This window comes from Oncorhynchus kisutch, linkage group LG15 (genome assembly GCF_002021735.2).
Source record: "Oncorhynchus kisutch isolate 150728-3 linkage group LG15, Okis_V2, whole genome shotgun sequence".
Taxonomy (NCBI): domain Eukaryota; kingdom Metazoa; phylum Chordata; class Actinopteri; order Salmoniformes; family Salmonidae; genus Oncorhynchus; species Oncorhynchus kisutch.
This window is the reverse complement of record NC_034188.2, coordinates 69087588-69101748: the sequence shown is the minus strand read 5'-3', so window position 1 is coordinate 69101748 and position 14161 is coordinate 69087588. Positions and strand designations below refer to the sequence as shown.

Here is a 14161-nt window from a genome sequence, read left to right as displayed (position 1 = left end):
GTATGAGTGGAGTCCTGGAGATGCGAAACGTGTTCATGTTAATTAACAGTAAATTACCGTGAGACTGGCAGTCTTTTGAATGACAATAACCGTTGGACAAAATGTCATGACCGCCACAGCCCTAGGTAATGCTCTTATACCTGTTTAAGAACACCGTAATTACTCTATAAATAGTCTGTCAAATTTTCACAGTCTATCTTCAGTAGTTGAATTCCACCTCAAAAGGCTCATGCCGAACTCAAGTGAAATTACAATTGCTCTGACACACACGTTTGTTTAACATTCAATGCATGGATAGTTTCCTTGCATTTTCAAAGGCAAATCCACCAGGCAGATGGAAGATGGATTGAGTAAGCTTCTGTAAGGTAGACATAAAAACATTGAGCATATGGGACATGGTTAGCATTGTCTTGATATTTGACAGAAGCTTTGCATCTGATCTGTTCCCCTGTATATTCATGTGCAAGCATTATTCCACCAATAAAGTGACGTTGAAAGGTGTTTGGAAAGTTGGCTGGAATAATTGCAGGAATGTGGTGAGCTTGTGATGGAAATGTTCCTGTTTGTGCTTTTCTAATGACCAATTTCTGTGTTCATGCAAGTGACTGATTGAACGAATTTGTCACTATCAGTATATGCAATTTGGCAGTACGCCCAGACCCTTTTTGAGAACGATATCTCAGTTTCAAGGTCTCAGCTTAGACAGAAGAAGTCTCGTGAGGTATTGGTCTGTCACATGCATGACCCAGTATTGGTTGGTCACATGAATGACACGAACGTTAATGATGAATTAATTATGAATAATGAATAAGCTAAATCATGCAAATATTACTTTGTGTGTAAGCAGTAGGTATATAAGATTGCCCCATTGGAGCTCCTGATCGACATGTGTACTTGGTGCATTGAGTTGGTTGGAACCTCTCCATTGCTCTGATGATAAAGAATGATTTATTTAAGATTGACATGGAGTGTCCCTATGGAGAATTTTCAAGCTGTCAGGCTGTTTTGTCTCTTCTTCCCTGATATTTATTTTTGCTGGCACTTTTTCCCAAACTTCTTCATCTCTCTGTTTCCTGGAAATCGTTTATTTATGTCAGAGGAAGGTCTCTCCCTTTCTCTCCAACATAGGGCAGCACACCCTCCTTAATAAAATAATATAGTAGATTGTGTATAGGTCTTCAAATAATTTTCAGAAACAAGACAACCCTTCTCTGAGTGACACAAACTTGTTATTGAACTATGCAAAGCTGACAAATAAACATTTTTGATGAAAACATACTATGACAGTTCTTCAATTTCAAGCTAGAGAAAGTTGCATCATTGTAGCGTTTGCCCATAATAAAGAGCCTTGTGGTGTGCATGGTAATGACCTCTTCCTCTAGTCTAGCTTCCGTACCACAGAGCCACAGCTCCCCACCTATTCCTCTAGGAGTCTCACTCACTCACAACAGCCCTGATGCTCTCTTCAGAGCTGTCAAGAAAGGAAAGGGAAGATACCTAGTCAGTTGTACATACAGTGGGGCAAAAAAGTATTTAGTCAGCCACCAATTGTGCAAGTTCTCCCACTTAAAAAGATGAGAGAGGCCTGTAATTTTCATCATAGGTACGAAGAGAACTATGACAGACAAAATGAGAAAAAAATCCAGAAAATCACATTGTAGGATTTTTTATGAATTTATTTGCCAATTATGGTGGAAAATAAGTATTTGGTCACCTACAAACAAGCAAGATTTCTGGCTCTCACAGACCTGTAACTTCTTCTTTAAGAGGCTCCTCTGTCCTCCACTCATTACCTGTATTAATGGCACCTGTTTGAACTTGTTATCAGTATAAAAGACACCTGTCCACAACCTCAAACAGTCACACTCCAAACTCCACTGTCGGCAGTGGAAGTCGGCGATGAGTGCTGGATCCAATATTTCCCTATCAGGAACCCAGCACCACTCCTCTGGGCAGTAACCCTCCCAGTCAACCAGGTACTGGAAACCCCTGCCCCGTGGTCGAACACCCAGGAGGCGTATCACCATGTATGCCGGATGGCCATTGATGACACAGGGAGGAGGGGTGGGCCTGGAGACAGAAGACAAAGGGCTGTGAGACACGGGCTTAATACTAGACATATGGAAAGTAGGTTAAATGTGGAGGGTACGGGGTAACAAAAGATGGACAGCAGTGGAACTAAGGACTCTCGAGATGGGAAAAGGACCAATGAAACGGGGGGGGGGGGAGTTTGCGGGACTCCACCCAAAGGGGCAGGTCCCGTGTGGAAAGCCATACCCTCTACCCAATGGGGTAGCTGGGAGCTGGAGTCTAGTGGCAGTCCGTTTTCGACGATACCTGGAGTTGGTCTTGAGAAGTGCCGCCCGAGCTCTTCTCCAGGTACCTCAACAGCGGCTGACAAACATCTGGGCCTTGTTCTGAGAAGAGCGGAGGCTGATACCCCATAGAGCACTCAAAAGGGGAGAGTCCTGTGGCTGAACAGAGAAGGGTGTTCCGGGCATACTCCACCCAGACCAGTTGTCGACTCCAGGTAGTGGGGTTGGTTGAGACCAGACATTTTAAGGTGGTTTGCAGGTCCTTGGTTAGCTCGCTCTGACTGGCCGTTGGATTGGGGATGGAATCCGGAGGACAGGCTGGCTGACGACCCAGTAAGGGTGCAGAACGCCTTCCAGAACTGAGACGAGAACTGAGGACCCCAGTCAGAGACCATGTCCACCGGGAGTCCATTGATCCGGAAGTGCTGCACCATAAGCTGGGTCGTCTCCTTGGCAGAGGGTAGTTTTGGGAGAGAGATGAAATGGGTGCCTTGGAGAACCGATCCAGTACCGTCAGAATGACAGTGTTGCCATCAGACGGAGGCAGCGAAGGCAGAGAGGCGCTGGTATGAGGAGGCAGCACGGTGGCGCGGTTGGAAGCCCGAGAGTCAGCCCCAAAAATGTCTTGGGGGAGTGCACACAGGGAGTGTGGTGAAGCACCAACTTCCTGTGCTTAGCGGAGAGCGAGAGAGACTGGGCAGGCACCGTGTTATGCTGTGGAGCGCACGGTGTCCCCGGTGCGGGTGCATAGCCCGGTGCGGCTGGAGTCCGCGCCTTTGGGGGGGGGGCTACTGTTACGTTCTGACCTTTATTTCCTTTGTTTTGTCTTTATTTAGTATGGTCAGGGCGTGAGTTGGGGTGGGCAGTCTATGTTTTGTGTTTCTATGTTTGGGTTCTGTTTCGGCCTAGTATGGTTCTCAATCAGAGGCAGGTGTCGTTAGTTGTCTCTGATTGAGAATCATACTTAGGTAGCCTGGGTTTCACTGTTGGTTTATGGGTGTTTGTTTCCGTGTCTGTGTTTGTCACCACACAGGACTGTTTCGGTTTGGTTTTCGTTCATGTTCACATTTATTGTTTTGTAGTTCTTAGTGTTCAGTTTACTTTTTATAATAAACGATATGGACACTTACCACGCTGCGTTTTGGTCCGATCCCTGCTACACCTCTTCTTCAGACGAAGAGGAGGAAATCTGCCGTTACAATGGTTTCGGAGACCGAAGGTGTGGCAGAGGAACTGTATAGGCGGGAGAGGTCATCAGGCTTCACATTTTTGGACCCTGGGCGGTAGGAAATGGTGAAGTTGAATCCCTGTAAACAATAAAGCCCACCGGGCTTGCATGGAGTTAGGGTGCTTGGCGATATGGAGATATTCCACATTTTTATGGTCCATCCAAACTAAGAATGACTGTTCTGCTCCTTCCTTGCAGTGCCTCCACTCTTCCAGCGCCATCTTGACCGCCAGGAGTTCTCGGTTGCCTACATCGTAGTTCCTCTCTGCAGGATTGAGGCGATGGGACAGGAAGGCACAGGGATGGAACTTTTGGTCCTGGGCAGATTGCTGAGACAGGATGAAGGGGACATCTCAAGAACGGCTGTGCCGCTTTAATGGATGAAGGATGGAGCTCGTGGTCCAGTCAATTACATGATTGTGTTTCTAGAGTCAAGAAAATCCCAAACCCACAGGAACATGGGGGGAAATCGATGAGGAGGAACTGTATGGTCTCACTGGTTTCCTGATACCCGTATATGAACGGGCACTGTGCTATGGGTGACTATTCCAATAGAGGGGCCAGTCCAGTGCCCTTGCATCCATAGGGACAGAGAGAAGTTGAATGGGAATACGTAATTTAGAAACCATGGTAGCATCCATAAAACTTTCAGCAGCCCATCAGCCATTTCCCCAGCTGCGAGCTCGTCCTTCATCCCCTCTGACAGTCCATGGAGGAAGGTGTCTAACAGAGACTCCAGATTCCAGGAACTCTCGGCGGCCAATATGCAAAAATCTACTGCGTAGTCTGCCACACTACGGGAGTTCTGATGTACCTGCAGTAGTTTTCGAGCCGCCTCCCTCCAAGGCACAGGAGAATCGAGAACCTTTCTCGCCTGAATTCCTCCAGGCTATGGCACACAGTGGATTGCTGCTCCCACCCAGCCGTTGCGCAGGAGAGCGCCCTTCCGGACATTAGCGTGATTAAATATGCTATCTTTGATCGTTCCGACGGGAACGAAGAGGGCTCGAGTTCAAAAATGAGGGAGCACTGGGAAAGGAATGCCCAGCAGGTACCAGGATTGCCTGCATAACGCTCCGGAGGAGGTAAGCGGGGTTCTCGGGGAGCCGGGGTAGGTTGAACAAATCCACTAGTAGTAGAAAGTTTACTGGGTGGTTGGGAGGTCTCAGATGTGGCGTGCTGCCTATGAGCTAATTCACGGATTTGCTCCATTGTAGCCTTGAACCTTTGGTTCAAAAACAAGATGAACTGGCACAGAGAGACAGGAAACACAGGGATAAATACACCGGGGATAATAAGCGACACCTGGAGGGGGGTGGAGACAAGCACAAGGACAGGTGTAACAGATCAGGGCGTGACAGTACAACTGAATGCATTCAACTGAAAGGTGTCTTCCGCATTTAACCCAACCCCTTTGAATCAGAGAGGTGCGGCGGGCTGCCTTAATTGACATCCACATCTTCGGTACCCGCGGAACAGTGGGGTAACTGCCTTGCTCAGGGGCAGAACGACAGATTTTTACCTTGTCAGCTCTGGGATTCGATCCAGCAACCTTTCGGTTACTGGAGTGTGTGTGAGGGCAGGTGTGTGTCTGCATGCATATGTGTGTGTATGTCTGCAGGTAACTAAAACAGTGTGTTGGCAAAGGTGCACAGAACCACTCTCCACACCACCACCTGTATTGACCTACCACAATGCCACGTCTCTCTGGGGTCCGGCCTTCACGTCTGGGCAACAACAACGAAGGGGGAAAAGAAACAGGTAGACAAGGACAGCTGTCAAACCAGCAGGCCTGTGTGTCCTGCTACTGCAAATGTGATCAAATAGAAGCTGAGGTATAGCCAACGTCTTTCCCAAAGCGCTGTCCCTACATTCTGATTATACACAAACTAACACACTTATTTACATGTACTTTAATGCCAGCAATAAAAATGTCTGGCATCAGCATTGTGCCACTGGGCGGTGTCCACCATTAGGGTTTTGATTGCATTATGGGACGTAAGCATGATTGATGCAATGGGGGGAAATGGTGAGGCTGCAAAGAGGGCCCGTGCAAGTAGAAAGATAAATCAATTCATTTTCAAATGTAGGATTTATATCATTGGATAAGAGACATATTAAGGGGAACTGATTTCACATGCAAAGACACCAAAGAGAGCGGGGGAGAAAACGGTTTTGGTCTATTACCATTTTGCTGATCATCAGAACTACAATGAAGAGAGTACTGTCGAGTCTATTTTGAGGCTCTATCAACATGGCATGAGAGAGTGAGTGACATCCCAACTCATGTATCATCAGTTACTTCACCTACGCTGTGAATCACAATATTAAAGTTATATAAAAGATGGCTGCTGGTTACTCTTGCTTTTTTTACTAATAACCACAGTGAAATAACCTTAGACGTACGCTTAGTGAAACCCTAAATGTGTCCTAGGTCTCTTCTGGACCGATTCTCTCTTTGATAAAGATATTATATACATTTACAAACAGCACCACCCAAAGCAAAGTCATTAATATCCCAATGCCCCAGTGCAGTGATTGGGGACACTGCCCTGTGTAGGATGGAACGTTAAACGGGTGTCCTCACTCTCTGTGGTCATTATTTAAAGATCCCATGGCACTTATCGTAAGAGTAGGGGCGTTAACCCCAGTGTCCTGGCTAAATTCCCAATCTGTCCCTCATACCATCACGGTCACCTAATCATCCCCAGCTTACAATTTTCTCATTCATCCTCCTCCTCTCCCCTGTGACTATTCCCCAGGTTGTTGCTATAAATGAGAATGTGTTCTCAGTCAACTTACCTGGTAAAATAACGGTAAAATAAATAAAACATGTTTTTTTAACTCATAGCCCCATCTACTGAACAGGGAGTAATTTATGTTCCAAATATGCCCTTTTCATTAGGCATAGGTGACAGGGGCACAGTAGTACTATACATTGTAAATGCCTGGGTGGATTACATTCCCCTGGGTGGATTTTAGATGATGAGGGCTATAGAGGACATTGTGTATTGCAGACCATTCTTCCGTCTTCCAGAACAAAGGAGTAGATCTCGTCTAAGAGATGACTGGTCCTTTATGGCTCAGTTGGTAGAGCATGGTGCTTGTACTGCTGGAGTTGTGGGTTTGATTCCTGAGACCACCCATATGTAAGCATTGATGCAAGCATGACTGTAAATCGTTCTGGATGAAAGTATGTGATAAATTACATATATTATTATATTAGATGATGTCATAAGATTTCTGACTCTCTTCATCTCTGACACATCAAATGTATTGTTGCCATGTTATAGAACACAGAGATATTTTCTATCTTGTGCTATTACAGCAGACATGCTGTACCATCAGGTCTGAGCAGACTTGGTCCTCTGTAGTTGAGTTCATGATGGCTCACTGATTCTCTCCCCCTATCACTGATTCTCTCCCTCTATCACTGATCCTCTCCCTCTATCAATGGTTATCTCCCTCTATCCCTCATTCTCTCTCTCTCTATCCCTTGTTCTGTCTCTCGATCAGCAGATAATTGACAGTCAAATGTTCTGGCGGTAGCCACACTCTGGTGGATGGTGCTTCAGTCAGAGTAATGTGTGACAACCGGATGCCAGCGAATTCCCAGCGAATTAGTGGCATAACAGAAAATGCTGATCCCATTTTTGGGGGTAATAGGAATTCACTCCTCCTATAAGTCCCCTCTAATGGGCCTTGGACACAAACACATGGCCAGCAATGGGGAGCCAAGAGGAAACCAAGCCACAGATATCAACAATTCATTCCACGGATTTGTCCTGTGATGTGAGTTTCTTCTGACTTTCCTCCGCCTCTAATGCTCAGTGAAGGAGATGGACCATTAAAATAGCCGAACATGTCTGTAACATGGCTCCGGGGAAATCGTGTGCCCATTAATAATTCAGAGGCAGACAAAGAGAGCAAGACAGGTTGTCAGTTACCAGATTTCCTCTTCAGTGAAAGACACAAGATGCTCAACCTGGAATTAGTGATAGTCAATGTAAATCAAGGACACATACACTATGATACAAATTAGCGGATTCCAATTTGTTGTGGGTAACTTTAGTTAGGTGGCTAAAGCTAAGTTTAGCTAGCTGACTAAAGTTAGCTAGGCTAGGATTTAGGGTTAGGGGTTAAGGTTAGGGTTAGGATTAGGATTCAGGTTAAAGGGTTAAGGTTAAGCAGTGGGTTAGGGGTAGCTAACATGCTAAGTAGTTGCAAAGTAGTTAGGGTTAGGGTTAGTCAGTTGTCAGTAGTAGCAAAGATGCTAATTGACTATAATGCTAATGTTATCCTTGATGAGATTCGAACACGCAGACTTTGGGTTGCTAGACATTTGCTTTATACATCTACTATCCACCCCAACCAACTCCCCTACTTTAGTTTTTGCCTTAAGTAATCTTGTCTTATATAACCATACCAAACATAACATACTGTATCAATCTAATTCTAACATTTACTTGATGATTGATGCTAGCTGGGATGGCAGCTTCTTCTGTTTTTCTCTCTTCTCTGGCCAGCCAACCCATCCGACCCTTCCGTCCATTCTTTAGTTCCCCTGGACAGAGGGGGTGGCAGACAGAGGTCATTAGTAACTGTCTGGACAGTGGGCACCATCCCCTAACACCGGCCACTATGAGAAAACAGACAAATATTGGGCAGAGCACCTTTCATAGCAGATGTCCTACTAGCGATTGATGCCCAGGCTCCAGTCTGACAACTGTGGACTTTGGGTCCCCTTGGCCCCGGTCCTGTCGGGCAGAGAGTCCTGGACACGTTGTCTGTGCCACCCCCTCACCCGACCCTCTGAGCAGAGCTGTGAGACTGGGGAGTGGGGAGAGGCGGGCTAAGCTCTTAGCAGCTCCTTGTCTCCACACTTTACTGCACATGGGACAGGCACAAAGTAAATAACCAACCTTTGTAAAGAGTAATCAGACGGAAGGGTTCCAGGAGGTCATGATGCTGCGGTAGGGCAGGCAGGCTTTCTCTTTCTAGATAAATCCCCTTTCCTGACTGTCTGAATTCTGAAGGACTGGAATGTTTCTGGAATCTGTTCTTTTCTACTTTTATCAGTCATTCACGTAAATTCCCACGGGTGTTGTCTTATTAAAGGCTACAGGAACACGATGTCATCAATTGCCGCAATTCATTGATCCTCTTTGAGTCCAGATGTTAACACCAATGCAGTATGCCCTTTTACAAATTAATGCATTAAGTACAAACCACTTTCGTCCTGGCCTGCTCATTCCAGACTATAGACAGACTACAGGAAATGGTGTAGCCTCCTTGACTGCTCCAAATGACTGATACGAATGAGAAGTGCTCATGAGTGTGGTGTGGGACTGGTTCCTGGCTGGGATAATCTGTCTGGGGGGGAAACCTCTGATTTTCCACACACTCCTGCTAATGCTTCTCGGTAAATGCAAAGGGCAGGAATCAGGGAGAGGCATGTAGTGTAACACAGTGTGATCTGTTTACCCACCAGGCCGATATGGTTGTCTACCTCAATTGAGCTCCCCCTTTTAATGTGTTGCTTGATGTGTTGGCCTGATCTATGAGAATTTCTCTTGTTTAGCACCGCAGCATTGTAATCCATTCAATTACGGAATTTTAAGTGAAGCCATCTGTATGTAAACAAAGACCTTCCCCCCCAACGGTGCTGAGTGAGAGGAAGAAAGAGCACAGTGAGAGATCAGGATGGTATGACATACCCACCCACCACTGTGTTTGTGATGAAGCCAGAAGAGGTGCCCTTGCCAAATCTGCAAGTCAGCATGACTCGTTTGATGATTTCCCGATCCGTGATTCGAAGAGGATCGGCAGGGATGCAGACTCCTGGGTAGGTAGGCAGCTCTAGCTGGCTGTGTGGGGCTAACTCCCTCACTGGGCTCTCTGCCAACATTTACATTTATTTATGCTGCAGCTCACTCACTTAACAGGCTCCGTGATATCCTGGCTGTTGCGGCAATCTCATTTACCACCCCGCGACACGGCGCCAAACTTCCCCTTCCATTTTCACCTTAAGCACTCACTCCTGTATCAGGATGAATAATGCATGACTGTGTGGAGGTGGAGGCCTTCCCTACTATAGCTTCACACATTCATAAAATACCTAAAGATGTTATTGGGGAAATACGCTGTAGGTACTGTATTTGCGGTTGAAGATATTTTGGGGCATGAGTCATTGCCTTTAATTAATGGCCCTGAGCAATAAAATTATAATACAAATCTGTGGTTAAGTGGTGTCTGAAGAACTTGGTTACGATGCCCCAGTAGAACATATACTATATAAACAATGACAGATAGATTATTTCTGTAGTTTATGTCAAATGTGACTATTTTGCTACTTGTGACTATTTTGTTACTTACACAGTCAGATGAACTCATGGATACAATTGTATGTCTCTGCATCCAGTTTGAAGGAAGTTGATAACTAGCATTAGCGCAATAGCTAACTAGCGTTGGTGCAATGACTGGAAGTCTATGGGATCAGATAGCATGCGAATAATCGCTCCCAAAAACCTTTCAAACTGCATACAAATAGTATCTATGAGTTCCAAACGTTGCACTGTTCTGTTTCTCGCTGCATGACACTGCATTTCAATCAATCAAAAACGAATGTGATAATGATCCCATCAAGTTGATCAACGCCATTCAACAGACTGGTAATATTTTTTGCCAGCTGTGTAGAGCGGTTCTAAGTAGCCTCTCAACAATGTTTGCAGTATGTTATACCTGTCAAGTCTCCAGTCATTTGTATGGAGTCTGGTGGTTTTGATGTATGTCTTCTGGACGTAATGATTACGCTCTATTTGGTTTCCCAGACATACACCATATGCTGGACTTCTGAAGGAATCAAAAAAACGTTCAGTATGCTTTTTATGCAGAAGCAACATGAACGTTAATCTAGCTTGGCTACAAGTTAGAGCGATGCAAAATGTTTGGACATTGTCATTAACTTCTTATGGCTGCAGGGGCAGTATTGAGTAGCTTGGATGAAAGGTGCCCAGAGTAAACGGCCTGCTCCCCAGTCCCAGTTGCTAATATATGCATATTATTATTAGCATTGGATAGAAAACACTCTTGAGGTTTCTAAAACTGTTTGAATGATGTCTGTGAGTAGAACAGAACTCATATGGCAGGCAAAAACCTGAGAAGAAATCCAAACAGGAAGTGAGAAATCTGAGGTTGGTCGATTTTCAACTCAGACCCTATTGAATTCACAGTGGGATATGGATGAAGTTGCACTTCCTAGGGCTTCAACTAGATGTCAACTGACTTTAGAAACTGGAATGAGGCTTATACTGTGTTGTGTGGCTGAATAAGAGCTGAATAAGTCAGGTTACTGGCAGAGAGCCAGGTCCTGGTCATGCACAATTCACATGATAGCGACCTGCGTTCCATGGCTTTTCTACACACAAAGGAATTCTCCAGTTGGAACTTTATTGAAGGTTTATGATAACAACACCCTAAAGATTGTTTATTTTCTTAGTTTGACAAGTTTCTTCGACCTGTAATATAACTTTTTGAAGTTTTTATCTGACGTTCGGATGGACCTGCACAAGCGTTTGGATTTGTATATCTAAGCCCTAACAACAGTAGCTACTTGGACATAAATAATGGACATTATCGAACAAATCAAGCATTTATTGTGGAACTAGGATTCCTGGGAGTGCATTCTGATGAAGATCGTCAAAGGTAAGGGAATATTTATAATGTGATTTCTGGTTTCTGTTGACTCCAACATGGCGGATAATTTTATTTATTTTCTGAGCGCCGCCTCAGATTATTGCATGGTTTGCTTTTTCCATAAAGTAAAAAATAAAAAAAATAATTTGAAATTGTTTGCATTAAGGAGAGGTATATCTATAATTCCATGTGTATAACTTGAATTATCATCTACATTTATGATGAGTATTTCTGTAAAATGATGTGGCTCTCTGCAAAATCACCAGATTTTTCTGGAACTAGTGAACGTAACGCGCTAATGTAAACTCCGATTTTTTTATATAAATATGAACTTTATCAAACAAAACATACATGTATTGTGTAACATGAAGTCCTATGAGTGTCATCTGATGAAGATCATCAAAGGTTAGTGATTAATTGTATCTATATTTCTGCTTTTTGTGACTCTTTCTGCTTTCTGTGACTAGGTACTGACCTAACATAATCAGATGGTGTGCTTTCGTCGTAAAGCCTTTTTGAAATCGGACACTGTGGTGGGATTAACAACAAGTTAATCTTTAAAATGGTGTAAAATACTTGTATGTTTGAGGAATGTTAATTATGAGATTTCTGTTGTTTTGAATTTGGCGCCCTGCACTTTCACTGACTGTTGTCATATCATCCCATTAACGGGATTGCAGCCCTAAGAAGTTCCGTGTTTCCATCCAGAGTTTTTATGCGAGTAAAGTCATACCTTAGAAAACAAATCATGACAGCTGTGAAGGAAACAGGATATTTCAGTAAAAAATTAAATATTCCTTAAAATAATTTGTAAATTTGACATGGTGGGTTATTTTTGTGTCTGTACAATTAATAATGCAAGAAAGGGCAGTTGAAACTCCTTCATGTTCAAATATTGATTTAATAACCATCAAATCGAAGTCAACTTGGAGTTATGCGATGATATGCTGTCTGGTCTTCCCACTACGACTTGGGAAACCATGCAGTTTATTCGGCTACAGATTAAATAAATTATGATTAACTTCACAGGGTGGTTAAAGTGCACAGTGATGAGCTTGATGCTATTTTCTAATAAATATCAACTGTCTTTTTCTGGTGACATGATTATCGGTGCTTGACTACCATTTGACAAATAAAAATTATCTCCAATCTCATCATGTACAGTTGAACTTGGAAGTTTACATACACCTTTGCCAAATACATTTAAACCAAGTTTTTCACAATTCATGACATTTAATCCTAGTAAAGAATTCCCTGTCTTAAGTCAGTTAGGATCACCACTTTATTTTAAGAATGTGAAATGTCAGAATGATAGTAGAGAGAATTATTTATTTTAGCTTGAATTTCTTTCATCACATTCCCAGTGGGTCAGAAGTCTACATGCACTCAATTAGGATTTTGTAGCGTTGCCTTTAAATGGTTTAACTTGGATCAAAAGTTTCGGGGAGCCTTTCACAAGCTCCTGACAGAGCTGGTGTAACTGAGTCTGGTTTGTAGGCCTCCTTGCTCGCATATGCTTTTTCAGTTCTAGCCAAAAAATATCTATAGGATTGATGTCAGGGCTTTGTGATGGCCACTCCAATACCTTGACTTTGTTGCCCTTAAGCCATTTTGCCACAACTTTGGAAGTATGCTTGGGGTCATTGTCCATTTGGAAGACCCATTTGCGACCAAGCTTTAACTTGACTGATGTCTTGAGATGTTGCTTCAATATATCCACATAATTTTCCCACCTCATGATGCCATCTATTTTGTGAGGTGCATCAGTCTCTCCTGCAGCAAAGCACCCCCACAACATGCCACCCCCGTGCTTCATGGTTGGGATGATGTTCTTTGGCTTGCAAGCCTCCCCCTTTTTCCTCCAAACATAACGATTTTTTGTTCTATTTACATTTATGACAGTTCTATTTTTGAAACAGTTCTATTTTTGTTTCATCAAACCAGAGGACATTTCTCCAAAAGTAGGATCTTTGTCCCCATGTGCAGTTGCAAACCCTAGTCTAGTTTTTTTATGGCGGTTTTGGAGCAGTGGCTTCTTCCTTGCTGAGGGGCCTTTCAGGTTATGCGATATAGGAGTCATTTGACTGTGGATATAGACACTTTTGTACCTGTTTCCTCCAGCATCTCCACAAAGTCCTTTGCTGTTGTTCTGGGATTGATTTTCATTTTTCGCACCAAAGTACGTTCATCTCTAGGAGACAGAACGCATCTCCTTCCTGAGCGCTATGCCGGCTGCGTGGTCCCATGGTGTTTATACTTGCGTACTATTGTTTGTACAGATGAACGTGGTACCTTCAGGCGTTTGGAAATTGCTCCCAAGAATGAACCAGACTTGTGGAGGTCTACATTTTTTTCTGAGGTCTTGGCTGATTTCATTTGCTTTTTCCATGATGTCAAGCAAAGAGGCACTGAGTTTGAAGGTATGCCTTGAAACACATCCATAGGTACACCTCCAATTGACTCAAATTATGTCAATTAGCCTATCAGAAGCGTCTAAAGCCATGACATCATTTTCTGGAATTTTCCATGCTGTTTAAAGGTACAGTCAACTTAGTATATGTAAACTTCTGACCCACTGGAATTGTGATACAGTAAATTATAGGAGAAATAATCAGTCCATAAACAATTGTTGGAAAAAATTACTTGTGTCATGCACAATGTAGATGTAGATCCTAACCAACTTGCCAAAACTATAGTTAGTTAACAGGAAATGTTTGGAGTGGTTGAAAAACTAGTTGTAATGACTCCAACCTAAGTGTATGTAAACTTTCAACTTCAACTGTAGACTAGCCTACCTGCACTGCCTACCCACACTGTTCCTGCACAGCCTACCTGCACAGCCTACCCACACTGTGTCTTCGAGCTGTTGGCTAGAGCGCACATGCCAAGACCAGAGTAGTCACATTTGCTATTTAATTAAATC

At 43.7% G+C, this 14161-nt stretch overlaps 1 long non-coding RNA gene across 1 annotated transcript; it reads right to left on the bottom strand.

Moving 5' to 3' along the window:
- Nucleotides 1-1805: 1805 nt before the first annotated feature.
- On the bottom strand, nucleotides 1806-8380 carry LOC109904710 (uncharacterized). Its single transcript, XR_002257200.2, has 4 exons — nucleotides 8217-8380; nucleotides 8010-8107; nucleotides 5234-5270; nucleotides 1806-2070 (listed from the first exon to the last, which is right to left on the bottom strand). It is a non-coding gene; the product is annotated as an uncharacterized LOC109904710 (long non-coding RNA).
- Nucleotides 8381-14161: the final 5781 nt, after the last annotated feature.